Source organism: Lissotriton helveticus, chromosome 7 (assembly GCF_964261635.1).
Source record: "Lissotriton helveticus chromosome 7, aLisHel1.1, whole genome shotgun sequence".
NCBI classification, from domain to species: domain Eukaryota; kingdom Metazoa; phylum Chordata; class Amphibia; order Caudata; family Salamandridae; genus Lissotriton; species Lissotriton helveticus.
The window spans coordinates 73,328,675-73,343,806 of NC_136068.1; the positions used below are offsets into that span (position 1 = coordinate 73,328,675).

At 44.5% G+C, this 15,132-nt stretch overlaps 1 protein-coding gene across 1 annotated transcript in view; it reads left to right on the plus strand.

Moving 5' to 3' along the window:
* The window catches only part of LOC144768939 (uncharacterized), a 707,478-nt gene that overhangs the window by 75,890 nt on the left and 616,456 nt on the right, over window positions 1–15,132 (plus strand). The gene's annotated exons all lie outside the window — the stretch shown is intronic.

Consider the following 15,132-nt stretch of genomic DNA (forward strand, 5'->3'; position numbering starts at 1 on the left):
TTACACGTGGAACTGGGTAACTTGAGAGCTCTGTAGGTACTGTGTGCCCTGCAAAAATATGAAACATACTGACATGTGTAATAATATTTTGCAATATGAGTCAGCTGTATATAGTCCTTTGTAGTACGAGGTTTGCAAGATGAAAGGAGAACAAGCATTGACAAAAACAGTAAACCTAGCCGTGACAAGATATTTCATTTATTTAATTTAGTTTTGGCAAACGTGTCCTAGACATCAAAAGTTCAGCGTAATATAAAGATGAAAATGGTGGCTTCTGAAGGTGGCATGTATATTTATGCAAAAAAACGAAATAAATAAAAAGTACCCAACCATCAAATGAGAGTACAGAGCAGTCAACCAGCTTTGGCACTGAAGTTGACTACTTTTTTTAGAGGGTTGAACACATGCACAGAAGCAAAACTCATGCTATACTGGGAACAGATACTTGACGAGATAGACAAACACTTTAATACGCAAATATCGCGCTTCCCTGCGTTTGTCCTCTTGGGCCTGCCCAACGCACTTACTTTTCCCCTCTGGTCTCGCAGAGGCAGGCAGATCGGTATTGCGGTAGGCGCAGCCTTGCAGAATATTTTGTCTCACTGGAGCTCATAGAAAATTCCCAAGTTCCAGGGATGGCTACACTGGATTTATTTACAACAAGGGGTGGTGATGGACAGAGTCTCTGAATTAAGCAGAGTACTCTCACCCAGTCAAGAGATCAGGGCTAGATCCAACACCGTTTTTTAGCTCATTGCACCATCCCAGTTTCAGAACCTGGCTGTATGCAAATTAGTCTGTCCCTGGCCCAGTGCATCATGGGAACAGGGCAGACCAGACTACAAAAGCCAATTCTTACACTGGGAAGGAAACAAGCTTCCGGGGACCGGTTTCTGGCATTTCAGCCGTCTTCGGCCCGGCTTGCTTGAATCCTGATGGTGCAATGAGCAAGGGACTCACATCTGAGTATACCCTTCCACGCTTAGGGTGGACAAAATTATTTACAACAAGGGGTGGTGATGGACAGAGTCTCTGAATTAAGCAGAGTACTCTCACCCAGTCAAGAGATCAGGGCTAGATCCAACACCGTTTTTTAGCTCATTGCACCATCCCAGTTTCAGAACCTGGCTGTATGCAAATTAGTCTGTCCCTGGCCCAGTGCATCATGGGAACAGGGCAGACCAGACTACAAAAGCCAATTCATACACTGGGAAGGAAACAAGCTTCCGGGGACCGGTTTCTGGCATTTCAGCCGTCTTCGGCCCGGCTTGCTTGAATCCTGATGGTGCAATGAGCAAGGGACTCACATCTGAGTATACCCTTCCACGCTTAGGGTGGACAAAATTATTTACAACAAGGGGTGGTGATGGACAGAGTCTCTGAATTAAGCAGAGTACTCTCACCCAGTCAAGAGATCAGGGCTAGATCCAACACCGTTTTTTAGCTCATTGCACCATCCCAGTTTCAGAACCTGGCTGTATGCAAATTAGTCTGTCCCTGGCCCAGTGCATCATGGGAACAGGGCAGACCAGATTACAAAAGCCAATTCTTACACTGGGAAGGAAACAAGCTTCCGGGGACCGGTTTCTGGCATTTCAGCCGTCTTCGGCCCGGCTTGCTTGAATCCTGATGGTGCAATGAGCAAGGGACTCACATCTGAGTATACCCTTCCACGCTTAGGGTGGACAAAATTATTTACAACAAGGGGTGGTGATGGACAGAGTCTCTGAATTAAGCAGAGTACTCTCACCCAGTCAAGAGATCAGGGCTAGATCCAACACCGTTTTTTAGCTCATTGCACCATCCCAGTTTCAGAACCTGGCTGTATGCAAATTAGTCTGTCCCTGGCCCAGTGCATCATGGGAACAGGGCAGACCAGACTACAAAAGCCAATTCTTACACTGGGAAGGAAACAAGCTTCCGGGGACACTGGATTTGGCTCATAATTGGGATGGAACGCATCACCTTCTCGCGTCAGGGAGATGGCACTTCCTTTGCTCACTCAGAGTTCAAATGAGCCAATGGCTGAACTGGGCAGACCCTCTGCTCCGCACTATGAGCTGTGACGGGCAGAAGTAAAATCTAAATGGCGGTTGAACATACCAGGGGATTTCTTTTCTAGACCTAAAAAGGGAAAAATAATACAATGAGGACAGTCCTGGACTTCCCTATACATGATACAGGCCCCGACCTTGCAGGTATCAGGGGGCAGATCAGAATTTGGGTAAACTTGGGAGCTATAAGAGAGGAAGGACTATGGAAAAAAGAATTGTAGAGAATCAGGTAATGTGAGATTAGGGAAGTGCTGGAGGCACAAAGGAAGAAATTCAAGACATGGGCCAAAGAGGAGGAAAGAAAGGGTTTAAGAGTCGCCCTGCCTATCTGAGGCATTAGAGAATGGATCGTTGTATATACAACACACACCCTGAGTTTTGTGATCCTGGGCATGTCACTGATCCCTAAACTTTTAAACATGGGAAGAAAATCAGCGTAGAGTCCCCTAAACAAACTGTAATTCCTAAATGTGGGAGTCACGGGAGATGGATAAGAACTTTGTTTTTTTAGGTTCAAATCTGTTAATTAGTTTCAGGAGGAATACACATACACCCACCAACAACCGCAGGCTTGTGTGTAAAGTAACATTTTGGGTGAGAGGACTCCTATTGTGGGGGGGCGGGGTGATTGAGGAACAGGAAGGAAGGAAGGAGAGGAATGGGGGATGAATAATCTCAGGAGTAGGTGTCCGGTTCCGATGTCTCTGGTTTTCGGCTTAAGTCCGCTTCCTCTCCCCAGACAAGCCGGCACTACTCCACATTTGGTTGGGGGGGGGGTCAGAATGGCCACCCTGGGGCCTTTGAGGGCAGTGAGTCTCAGCACCCATAAGTACGCTGGGCAGGTAAGGTCCTTGAACTCCTGTGAGAGATAGGATATGCATGGACCCCAGGAATGGTTGAATGCCTGTTGAGTGTGTTCAACCATTGTAGTCGTCTTTTTCATGACACGTCTTACAACCTGTGGAGCCGATACACATGCTCTGGTACTTTATCCGTACCCCGCTGTGCTGTCATGGTTTTCTTCTTGTTTTTTTATGGGAGCATCTGCCACAAAAATAAAAAGAAGTAAAAAAAGCAAAACATGCCTCTAGCTAAGCATGGGGCTCATACACAATTCAACATAAAAAAAGTAATTGCATTTAATTTAAATACAGCAGTGCGGGTACTTCCTGGCAGTCGTGTTTTTAGGACAGCTATTGAAACATTTGATAGTTTTAATCTATATCAGGAAAATATGATTCTTATTTGTGCTAAGAAAAGATAATTGGATGGGCGGAGGTGGGGGGGAGTAGCTTGATAACAAGACGATTAAAAAGAATGATGCAAGATTGCATCCTCTTTTGATCTTTTCGGTGAATACATCCACATGATGAGCAATTTTACTTGCTCAAAACACCCAAAATGTAGGATAACATGAACATACTGGGGACAAAGGTGAGTGAAACTCTCCCATCGTGAGACAAAAAACCAGGGGCGTAGGAGACACTCAATTTCTGGGGGGGACAAGGACAACCTTTTGGAGTTTCCAGTGACCCGATACAAATCGACCATTGTCTGAGAACCGTACACTACGTTAAACAAATACAATCACATAGGGGCATATTAGCAAGGAATCTCGTTAAAATTATTGCAGTTTTAGCGACAGGAAACTGCCACTAAAACGGCGATAATGGGCTTGCTAATATGCGTTATAGACCAAATGTGAAAAAACTTGTTTTTGAAACGTACATCTTCATGCACCAAGCAAACAAAGGTGGGAAGAAAAAGGAAGAATAAACTGAATTCTCTTTGCAACATTCCTAAACCTCAAAATGCAACTGGAGTAATATTGGAGTGTATCGGAGACAGGCTAAAAGCACACAGAGCTGTAAGAGCAGAGAAATGTCGACTTTGTAAAAGTGGCATATGTCAAATAGTAATATGAAATCCAATCTTACCGGTAAAGAGGATTTATCATTGCCATTCCAAAGATGCAAAACATGACACAGCTTCTCTTTTCTAAATAGGAACTACAGCTCAAAAGAGAATACAGAGGAATTCCCAATGTTCATCTATGAGAGGAGTAGGCTTCACAGAAGTGAAAAACAAATGTAGGTGTTTTTAACTACAAGGACATGCAAAACTTAAATGTACATGCCCTACCTTTTAGTAACATAGCACCCTGGCCTATGGGCTACCTAGGGCCTACCTTAAGGGTGACTTATGTGTAATAAAAGAGAAGTTTAAGGCTTGGCAAGGGGTTTTGAATACCAAGTCGACATGGCAGTAAAATTACACACACAGGCTGCTCTGCATTGGCAGGCATGAGACATGGTTAATGGGATACCTGTGTGGGTGGCACAGTCAGTGCTTCAGACCCACATGTAGCATTTAATGTACAGGCCCTGGGTATATGGTATACCACTGTAATAAGATAATTGTAGGTAAATTAAATATGCTAGTTGTGTATACACCAATGTTACCATGTTTGGGGGAGAAGCACTCGCATTTAAGCAATGGTCAGCTGCGGTAAAGTGCTCAGAGTCCTAAGGCCAACAAAAGGAATCAGTAAAAAGAGGAGGTAAGCAGGCAAAATGTTTGTGGGCAGACCACACAAGGCTGGCAGGTTTAATAGCATGGTATAGGATTCTGTGTGTCTGAGTACTGAAGTCAGTTGGATCCCTTTTGGAAACCCCTTGTTTAGCAGTGCCCAAATGAGTAGTGCATGGAATGCACTAAAGTACAAAAACATTGTTATATGGGAGGCTCACAAAAAACTATAAAATGTTCAAACCAAGCAACTATGCCTTGTGCTAGGATTATTCAAGCTAAAATATTGAGCATTTAATTGAAAGAGTGGAGACCTTGCTCAAGACTATGATGTTTATTTGCAAGTGACATTTGGAGAGTTGCATATTAACAGTGAAGTAATCTTTGAAGAATAGTTATTGCTACAAAGAAAAAAGGTCAGATGGGCAGGATAACTTGGATATGGGTGGTGATGCCTCAGAAGATGAGCCGGGGTGTCCAACACCAATGACTCTACTTCTGAGCATGTCCAAGAGGAGTCTGAAGACCCCTTACTGGAGAACTCTAGTCCCCAGGAAATATCTCTAGTGACACAGAGGGATGCCCTTGAGGTAGGACCCCCTTTGTTCCTCCTGGGGGGTACAAAGTGCTCAGGGGAGGTCCCTCCTCTGCCACTGCAATAGAGACCTCCATCTCTAGCAAGAGAGATTATTCTTTAGAAATGGAATACCACCTGTTCAACGTTGAGAGAGCAAAGCTCAGAATCAAGAAAGAACATTTGGCCCTAGATAAGGAAACCCTAGAAGTCCAGAGGGCTTAGAAGAATTTGGTATTATAATCATCCCATGGTTGCAGCACTAGTGAACCTAGAGTTAGGGAACACTCTTTGACACTAGGAACTTGAGCAGGATAGTCCCTCCTTACCAGCAGGTGATGACATTCATAAGTGGATTTCTGCTTTAGAGAGGGCCTGTGTAGTTCAGAAGGTTCCTCAGGGCCAGTGGGCAGCTATTCTGTGGCTCTCCCTTGCTAACAAAGATAGAGATAAACTTTTAACTGTGAAGGAAGAAGATGCAGACAATTACAAAGTCTTGAAGCGTGCCATCATAAGTGGGTTTGGGTTAACCACTGAGCAATACAGGGTTACGTTTAGGGACACACAAAAGGCAAACACTTAAGACTGGGTAGATTTTGTATATAGTGCTATTAAGGCTCTGGAAGGCTGGCTTCATAGAAGTAATGTGCATGATTGTGAGGGACTGTACAATTTTACTTGTGAGCAAGCACATCCTTAATAACTGTCAAAACTGAGCAACTACACCAGTACTGGTGGACTCAGATCTGACCTCTCTCCAAGATTTGGAAAGAAGGCAGATGAGTGGGTCCGCACTAGGGTGAAACAAAAGTATCATGGTAGTATAGACTAGAAGAACCAAGATTCTTCTAAGGTCCAAGAGAAAAGTGGGAAGAAATCTAAAGAAAATAAAGTCTTCTGAAGGTCCTCAAAAAATCTTCCTCTGGGGGTAGGTCCAATTTATCTTCCTCCTCTAACAAGAAACCTTGGTGCTATTTGTGTAAAGAAAAAGGCCACACCGATACTGCTACTATTAATCCTAAACCTCCTAGTGCCCCTAGCAATAGCACTGGTGGTAGTAGTGCCCCCACCCCCAAAAGAATGCCTAAGAAAGTTCAGTGGACTTTTAGCGGTCAGAAGGCCTTTCATAACCTGAAGCAAGCCATGTGCCCTGCTCCAATTATGCAAAGACCTGACTACTTCAAACAATTCATTGTCCATACAGATGCTTCTGAGATAGGGATATGTGCAGTATTGTCACAGCTTCATACAGAAGGTCAGGATCAACCAGTAGCTTTTATAAGCAGAAGGTTGACCCCCAGGGAGAAGCATTGGTCAGATAAGAGGGAGGCCTTTCCTGTGGCCTGGACCTTGAAGAAGTTGAGGCCATTCCTGTTTGGCACTCACTTCATTGTTCAGATAGACCATAAGCCCCTCTTATGGCTTAAACAGATGAAGGGTGAAAACCTCAAACTTTTGAGGTGGTCCATTTCTCTACAGGGGATGGACTATTTAGTAGAACGTAGACCTAGGAGTAACCATGCCAACAAAGATGGACTTTCCAGATATTTCCACTGAGAAAATGAAGACTCAAATGGGCAAGGTTAGCCTCATGTCCTTACGTTTGGGGGGTGTAGGAAAGCAGAATCTGCTTTCATGGTTACCGCCACTTTGTATCTGGTGTCAGTGTGTTTTGTCTGTAGACTGCTGGGATCCTGCTAGTCTGGACCCCAGCAACTGTGCTCTCTCCCGTAAATTGGCTCTGGTAAGTACTTTGGTACATCCACAATTGGCTACTGGTGTACCCTTATAAATCGCTAGTATATGGAAATAAGGTACTCCGGGCATAGGTACACCAGAGGCTCCCATGGGCTGCAGCATGTATTTTGCCAACCGTGGAAGTCCACTTAAACTTGAGTACAGACCTGCCATTGCAGCCTGTGTGAGATGCTGCTTGCACCTCTCACAACAGATATGTTTCCTTATGTCTGAGGTCACTGCACTCAAAATCTATAAGCCACCCCTATGATAGGAAGGGTGCTTGGTTACAAATGTGAGGGTGCCCCTGCATGAGCTGGACACCCCTACAAACCCCGGATTTGATTCTTCAGGCTTTGTAAGAGCGGTCAGCCATTTTAAGATATATAGTGGACATCAGTTATTACATGATGTCTAACTATATAATGGCTGCACTGGACCTGGTCATGTTTTGTAGCAAACATGTTGGAATCATACCTCAACACCAATTCTAGCGCTACAAGGATGGTCCCAAGTACTGGGGGGCTCCTTAGGGGAACCCCTGTACTCCAAGTAACAGCCTTTCAGGGTCTGCCAGCAACCTAGTGCTGCTGCCAACCACAGACCCGATTCGGCCCTACTGCTACTGAGCTCGAACATGAGAAGGTAGAAAAATAGGTATCCTGTCACAGGGAGGTGTGGCTTGCCGGTTGCTTCAGTCTGCTTTGAAGGGCACATTTGCCAGTTCAGGAACCCCCGGCTTCTTCTTTGGCGCAAAACTGGACAAAGACCAGGGGAGTATCCTTTCCTTTGTCCAACCCCTCCTCTGGGTGGGACCCCTGAGTCGTTCCAACCCTTTCCTTAGGGTACTTAAGGGCTCCCCTGTGGGTAGGTCCTCAGATTCTTCTTGGAACAAGACTCTCAACCTCTGAAACCAAGACACTCTTTGACCATTTTGACATTTGGACTTCGGCGGACTTCGACTGGACCCAAGACTGCATCAAGGAAGACTCCTACTGCTCCTGGTCTCACTGCTCTTCAAGTCTTCTGCGTCACCTGTGTCTGTGCATCATCCAGGTTCTCCAGAAGGCCTGTGGGGATCAGGGACATCCAAAGTATACTCCCTTGGCGTGAAGGCGTCAACATGCGACTCCTACACCTTGTAACCCTCACTATCTTATGTAACACATCCTGTAAATTGATTTACGTACATATGATTTATTGTCTTTGTATAATGTGGATGTGTGATTTAAAGAACTCCGACACCCTGGACTGGATAAAACTGATAGAGCGCGCGAGGTCACCCTACCAATAATTTCGCCGCTTCCGGCTTCGGGCCCATATATTTCAATTCACCATATACATTGACCGGGTGACTTCACGGGCTGCTACCAATTTGTGTGAATTCCCTACTGTTATTTCTCAGCGTACCCGACTTACCATCCACCGACACGGGTACCTATGACCACAATGGATCAGGGAGCTAGCTGTAAAAGGAAAAGCAGCAAAATACAACCCAAAATTGACATTCAATACTTTGTAAATGACCACGGACAACTGGAAGTTTTAAACTCTTTATCTAAAGTTCGTTCTCAGTAAGCATTAAATTTACAAGAATAAGACAATCAATAATCAACATAATGAAAAGTACATAACTATAGAGAAATAAAGTCAGGGTAATCATGGAAATGCTAATATGGGATGCAACAGGAAACGCTATGCATTTAGGGCAAAAGTTCTTTAGACAGTTTAAGTAAGGAAGTTCTAGACCATATCGGAAAATGACAAACTGCAATGCAAAATATGATTTCTAACAGGAAGGGTAACATGGGAACACGTTAAGAAATTAAATGCAAATGACTTTACGTTTCAATAGTGCGGCAAAAGCATGGAAAAATCAACATATGCAAAGGTGTGTCTTTATTTAAGCAAAAGACAGAAAAATAGAAAGGTGCAAGTTTAAAGAATTTAGAACTATATTTACCTAGACTGGTTTGGAAACCAAACCCTGGCCAAGGGTCAGTTAAGGACAGGAAACCCTCAAGGAAGGATACCCCTCAATGGACAGCAGGTGCAGAATGGACACCCAGGACAGGACAGGAAACCCTCAGATTAGGAATCAGGACAGGAAGACCCTTAGGACAGGCTCTTTAGGACAGGACCCTCAGGACAGGACCAGCACCCGCAGTTCGGAAGCAACGCCTGCGCTCCACCCTCTCTGCAGCTATCGATCAAGACCCCGATTGGGTCAGCGAACTCCCAGCAAAGTGCTCCGCCAGCACTTTAAGGTTTAGTAAAACCTTAGTCTATGGTCAATTTCGGACAGAGTGCTCCGCAGCTCTCTGTATCTTCAGTCACCTATTGAGTGTGTTGGGTCAGTGACAGGTCAGCTAAACCAGACAAGTCGGACAATTTCCCTAGGTGAACCCAGGGTAGATATACTGTTTTGGGGCAGTGTACCACCCCCCAATGTTGCAAAGTGTCAGAATCCCTCAATTTGGATTGGTCCTAAGATAGGATTTGGGTAACACACCAATCAAAACACACTATTTGGATGCCTAATTTACATCTCTGGGTACCGCCTAGCGAGATTGGGGTTCCCATGAGAAAATTGCGCAGAGTACAGGAAAGAATACATTTTAGCAACATAATAGAACAATATCGTGATGCTGCAGGGCGAAGGTACTGCTTCCCAGGGTGGCTTCTGGTATCAACCTTCTTTGGCAGCAATTCAATGCCAAGACAGCTCCTGGCGAGACTGCGCACAAGTACCCTCCAAGATGGCTTTCGGTTCAGTCAGACCCCCATTCCCCGCGGTACATGGAAAGTAAGCGAGAACAAATTAATACATAGAAATAACGATATGAAAACACATCATTGAGTTTGTACTTTCAACTTATCACTAAAAAATATACTTATGCAGTCTAAATGTTAGCTACATATATACGAGCACAAGAGCAGCGGCACGAGCAGTACCACGTTACTGGCAAAGCTATGTATTACGCATGCGCAACTATTTCCCTCCAAACCTGCAAACACATCAGGACACGTGAGTGTGACTGACGCATGCGCAGACACTTATTTCAAAGCAGCGGCCATTTTATTGACTTAAATTAATAGTGTTAGAAATACACATAGGCAAGCTTCATGGACTTTCGTTTAAACATGAAATATAAACGTTAGTAAGACGTACAAATTATTACTGGATTACACACGGGCGAGGTTCATGAATAAAGCACGTCGCGATGCGAAGCTTTGCTTCATCAATCCCCTCTTTGATGATATTTACTATCATCACAAAATATATGGAACCAGATGCCAACTTCCTCACACTCTATACAACTCTATCTCTTCCAGCAAGCGATTCAATTTCTCTTTCTCATCTTTGGTAGGGTGAGAATTCTTCACCCTTTTGTAGATCTGATTATTTATCTCCTCCAATTCAAGCTCATCCACACTTCGTTTCACTCCTCTGGCATTCACTTGATGCTTTCTGGTGTGTTTACGGCATTTGCAACAGACAAAGATGAAGAATAGGATAAGACCTATAATTCCAATTGGCATCAGTACCTTGAACAATAAGCTTTTACCTAAACTAGCGAGCCAATGACCTACATTTGAGAGACCATCTACCAGTCTCTTCCAGGCACTATCAACCTCGAGTGGTTTAAGTTCCTTTTCCAAATTAGTAATGTTTTTCACGTATCTTTTGAGCTGTACACTTTTGTCCGGAATATAAGTGCAACAATGTTGCGACTTCAACATCCGGCAGACTCCGCCCTCCTTTGCTAATAAGGTGTCAAGAGCAAGTCTGTTGTGCAAAACCATTGATCTGATCGCAACCATTTCGGTATTGACCAGCAGAAATCCATGAGCTGTGTCCGTAGACAACACATCTACTATGGTAGACAATTTGCAAATTCTGTGAGTGTTCAGAACCACTCCCACTCCAGGTATCAGTGCACTGAAAATAATACCCATTATTTCACCTACACTCTCTCTTTTACTACGCACTAAGCCATTAGTATTTTCACTGCTTCCAGCAACTTCATTCACATGGTATATTTTCGGGAAGACAATGCCAAAGTAGCAGCTTCCATACCAGTGATCCGGCAATTTGAAGTAAGCCTTGTCCCCACAAATATAATAAATTCCAGGAAACACAGGCTCTGACCCATTTTTGAAACCCCATCCTCCAATTACCTTGTAATTATGTTCGCATTCACTGGAACCAATGAAAATGTTATTATAATAGCTAGTCTTCTCGCGGTGAAGACATAGCTTGCCTTTCTTTTCAAAATCCAGCAACAGAGCAGGACCCGCCCCACCATTTGAGGTGCCTTCCATGTTTTCCGCCCATTTTGGCCTTTTCTGTTTCTCATCATCTGCCTTTTTCTGTATTTTTAAGTTATCTCTGTGTGCGTCACCTATGTCGATATTACCTATAGTCAGAAAGTATTCGCCCATATAGCGAGTAACGTCACTTTTTGTATGTACAGGATTCAAGTTCCCACGTATAGGAAGTTCAGAAAAGATCACGTCATTGTTAGAGTAATAGTACTGTAACGGTCCTCTTTTGTAAAATAAACTAGCTAAAATGCTACATGATATTCCATACGTCAGGGGCAGGTGATGGTATGTCACGCCTTCAGCTACAGAGGTAGGTAGCTTCATGCAGACATAGCAATCTTCAATTTCCATAGTCTCTACATAGTGTATCAACAAGTTTGCGAAAACATTTAAATGTGTTTTATTCTTAACTCCATGATAATGTAGTCCTCCCTCATCTGATGCTTCTAAGTCTCGTTTTGTTTGTTTCAGTGCTCTCTCATGTCTTGCTACACTCTGTGTTGTCAGCTCCTCACGGTCAGTATTTACAATTTCAGTAGGGTACATATTAGTATTTTTGCTCACCGCAAAAGGAATGAAAACTGTTAGTCCTATCCAAACTAATATCAGTACAACTATACTACATACACATACCTTGCAGCATGTTTTGCAACAGCTGCGACTAGGTCTACCATTCACGTTTGAATCAGACATTTTGGCTCAGAAGAAGTTTCTCGACCCCTCTTTGTGTCTTTACACAAGTAGCTTACTTTGTGCAAATTCACGGTGGCTCGTCTTCTTCTTCGGCAGAGTACTCAGGGACTGGTTCCCCGTCACTTTCGTCAGTGATATCAAGATCTTCAAATTCTTCCAACACGAGCGTCCATTCAGGAGACTTGTCCTTTTTGTTTTGTCTTTTTATTCGATCACTCCTTCTTTTGGAAGTACCTTCTTGTTGCTCAGCTATGCGAGCACTTCTCCTTTCTTCAGCACGTTTTTCTTCCACTGTCTTTATCCTTAGTCTTAATTTCTTTACGAAGCCAGGCTCTACGTGCTTTCTTTTCTTAAGTCTTTTTGTTGGCACTTGTATTTCGTTTTCTTCTCTTGCTCTTTTATTTTCTTTAACTTGTGGCAATTCTGCTTCAGTTTCTCCTTCTTCTATCTGACTAATTCCAGGGCTAGCATCTATTTCTTCTGCCTGGTCACTAATCTGGCCTTGTTCAGGACAGTTTTGTGTTTGTCTTTCAAATGTCTCTGTTTCTGTTTCCTGAACACTTTCTTCTAATACCATCTGATCCTGTTCAAGCACTTCGATCTCTTGATTTTCTTCTGCTCGAACTATTACACTATGTCTAGTCTGTCCTTTCTCGACATCAGGAGTCAGTGGAGGAGTATCAATCACTTGTTCTGTCCCTGTCTGACCTTCTCCTTCCTCAGTTTTGATGTGAATCTCAAGATCCTGAGGTTCTTCGCCTTTGCCTTGCTTTTCCTCTCTAGTCCACTCTCTACCTTCCCGAAGTCGCTCACTTGTTCTGATCTGGTCTTCAGTGAGATCAATTAATGGTATCCACTCTTCTGGCCATATGCTCGGCAGCTCGTCTTCAGCTACTTCTGGCTCAGCTTCTTGGACCCCTTCAGCAGGCTGGACTCTTGGTAGTTCGTTATCAACTATTCCTGGGCCAACGTCTGCTGATTCTGCAGCTCGACTGGTACTGGGCTGTACGTCGTCAGCTACTTCCGGTCTGGCTCCTGCAGAGTCCTCTGCTGGATGCCCTTCTTCTTCAGGCTCTTCGTCTGGTAATACCTTCTGGATGTGGCTGGCGTGGACCCAATGTGGAACCCCTGCACACTTTACGGCTGTGGTTGTTACCAGGATCACCTGACGCTTCTCTCCCCACCTGGGCTCCAGGCAGCTCTTCCGAGTATGCTTCTTTATCTTGACCCAGTCCCCCGGGACCAGTTTGTGGAGAGGAGTCGTCGGATTGAGGATGGCGTCTTCTCCGATCTGGCGAGAGATAGAACGCACTTGGTCACCTAATCTCCTGCAGTATTCAAGCACCAAATCATCATTAATACTCAACAGTTTGCTTCCTGGTACCCATGCTTGTCGCATCACTCTTCCCATCAGGATTTCATGGGGACTTAGGCCTGTCTTGCGGTCAGGAACGCTTCTGAGTCCCATCAGGACTAAGGGCAGGGCCTTCACCCAGGTCATGCCAGATGCATCACACAGTTTTGCTAGTCTGTTTTTGATAGTTCCGTTTACTTGTTCCACTATTCCAGAAGCCTCTGGACGATATGCACAGTGGAGCTTTTGTGAGATTCCAAAGGCCTTACAGAGTTCGTCGATCACCTCATTCTGAAAATGTCGGCCTCTATCTGATTCAATAGTGACTGGAACCCCGAACCTAGGTATCAGTTCTTTTAGTAAACACTTAGCTACTGTTATTGCGTCATTTTGGGGAGTAGGGAAAGCCTCCACCCACTTTGAAAACAGGCAGACCATAACAAGGACATATCGCTTCCCTTCACAACGTGGCATGGTGATGAAGTCAACCTGTATTCTTACAAAGGGACCCCCTGACCTCCCTATTTTCCCCAGTTCCACCATTGTTTTCTTGCCTGGGTTCATCCTTTGACATGGCAGGCACCTCTGGCAGAGGGACTCTGCTACTTTCCTGAACTTTTTACTGTACCAAGTCTGTTGGAACACTAGGATCATGGCGTCCCTACCAATGTGTGATCCTTCATGTATCAATCTCGCCATTGTGCTAAGCAAGTGTCTAGGTAACACAGGCATACCAGTTGGGCCTAAGATGACACCATCCACACGTCTTGGTCTACACCCATCTTCCTTCCACTTCTCTCTCTCTTGCCAAGGTGCCGCCTGCTGCCACTCTTTCACTTCATCCCATGTAGGCACTTCTTCAAACACTTAAAGTTGGCAGCTGGTTCCTGGCCCCCCTCGTCTTGGATTTATGATATACCGATCTCTGGCGCACCATTGGGCCACTCGATCAGCAAAATCATTTCCCAGTGATACAGTGTCAATGCCCTTCTTATGAGCAACACATTTTACCACTGCCAGTTCCTTTGGTAACTGGATTGCCTCTAAAAGGTCTTGTACCACTTTTCCATTTCGAATAGGGGTACCTGATGAAGTCAGGAACTCCCTCTGTAGCCACAATTGGCCAAAGTCATGCACAACCCCATAACAGTACTGACTGTCAGTATACACTGTTATGCGTAGGTTTTTCCCAATTTTGCAAGCTTTTATCATGGCGATCAATTCGGCTACTTGTGCAGACTTTACGTCAAATAGATAACCTGCTTCTTCAATTTTTGTTAAGGAGACTACCGCATAGGCAGCACTCAGGCCTCCTTGTTCATGTCTTAGACATGAACCATCCACAAACAATTCCTTGTCATGCTCAGGTAAAGGTGTTTCTTTAATGTCTGGGCGTGGCTTGGTGTTGAATTTCGTTAAATCAATGCAATCATGCTCATCATCCACCCCACCTTCCATATCCATTGGGTCGGGGAGCAAAGTTGCGGGGTTCAGAATACTGCACCTAACAATGTTTACATTTGCAGCACCCACAAGAATCCTCTCGTATTTAGTCAGCCGACTAGGGGTGAGATACTGAGTTTTGGTTCTGGTCAACAAAATTACCACTCCATGGGGAACATACACAGTTACAGGATGTCCCATGACAATGGACTCACTCTGCTCTAAACTTGCGCAGGTAGCAGCTACTGCTTTCAGACATCCTGGTAATCCAGCAGCCACTGGATCCATAGTGGCAGAGAAATATGCCACAGGCCTTCTGGTCGTGCCATGTTCTTGTGTCAGGACTGACAACGCGCAATTATCGCGAGTGTCACAGAATAGGGCAAATTCCTTGGAATAGTCTGGCATTCCTAACGCAG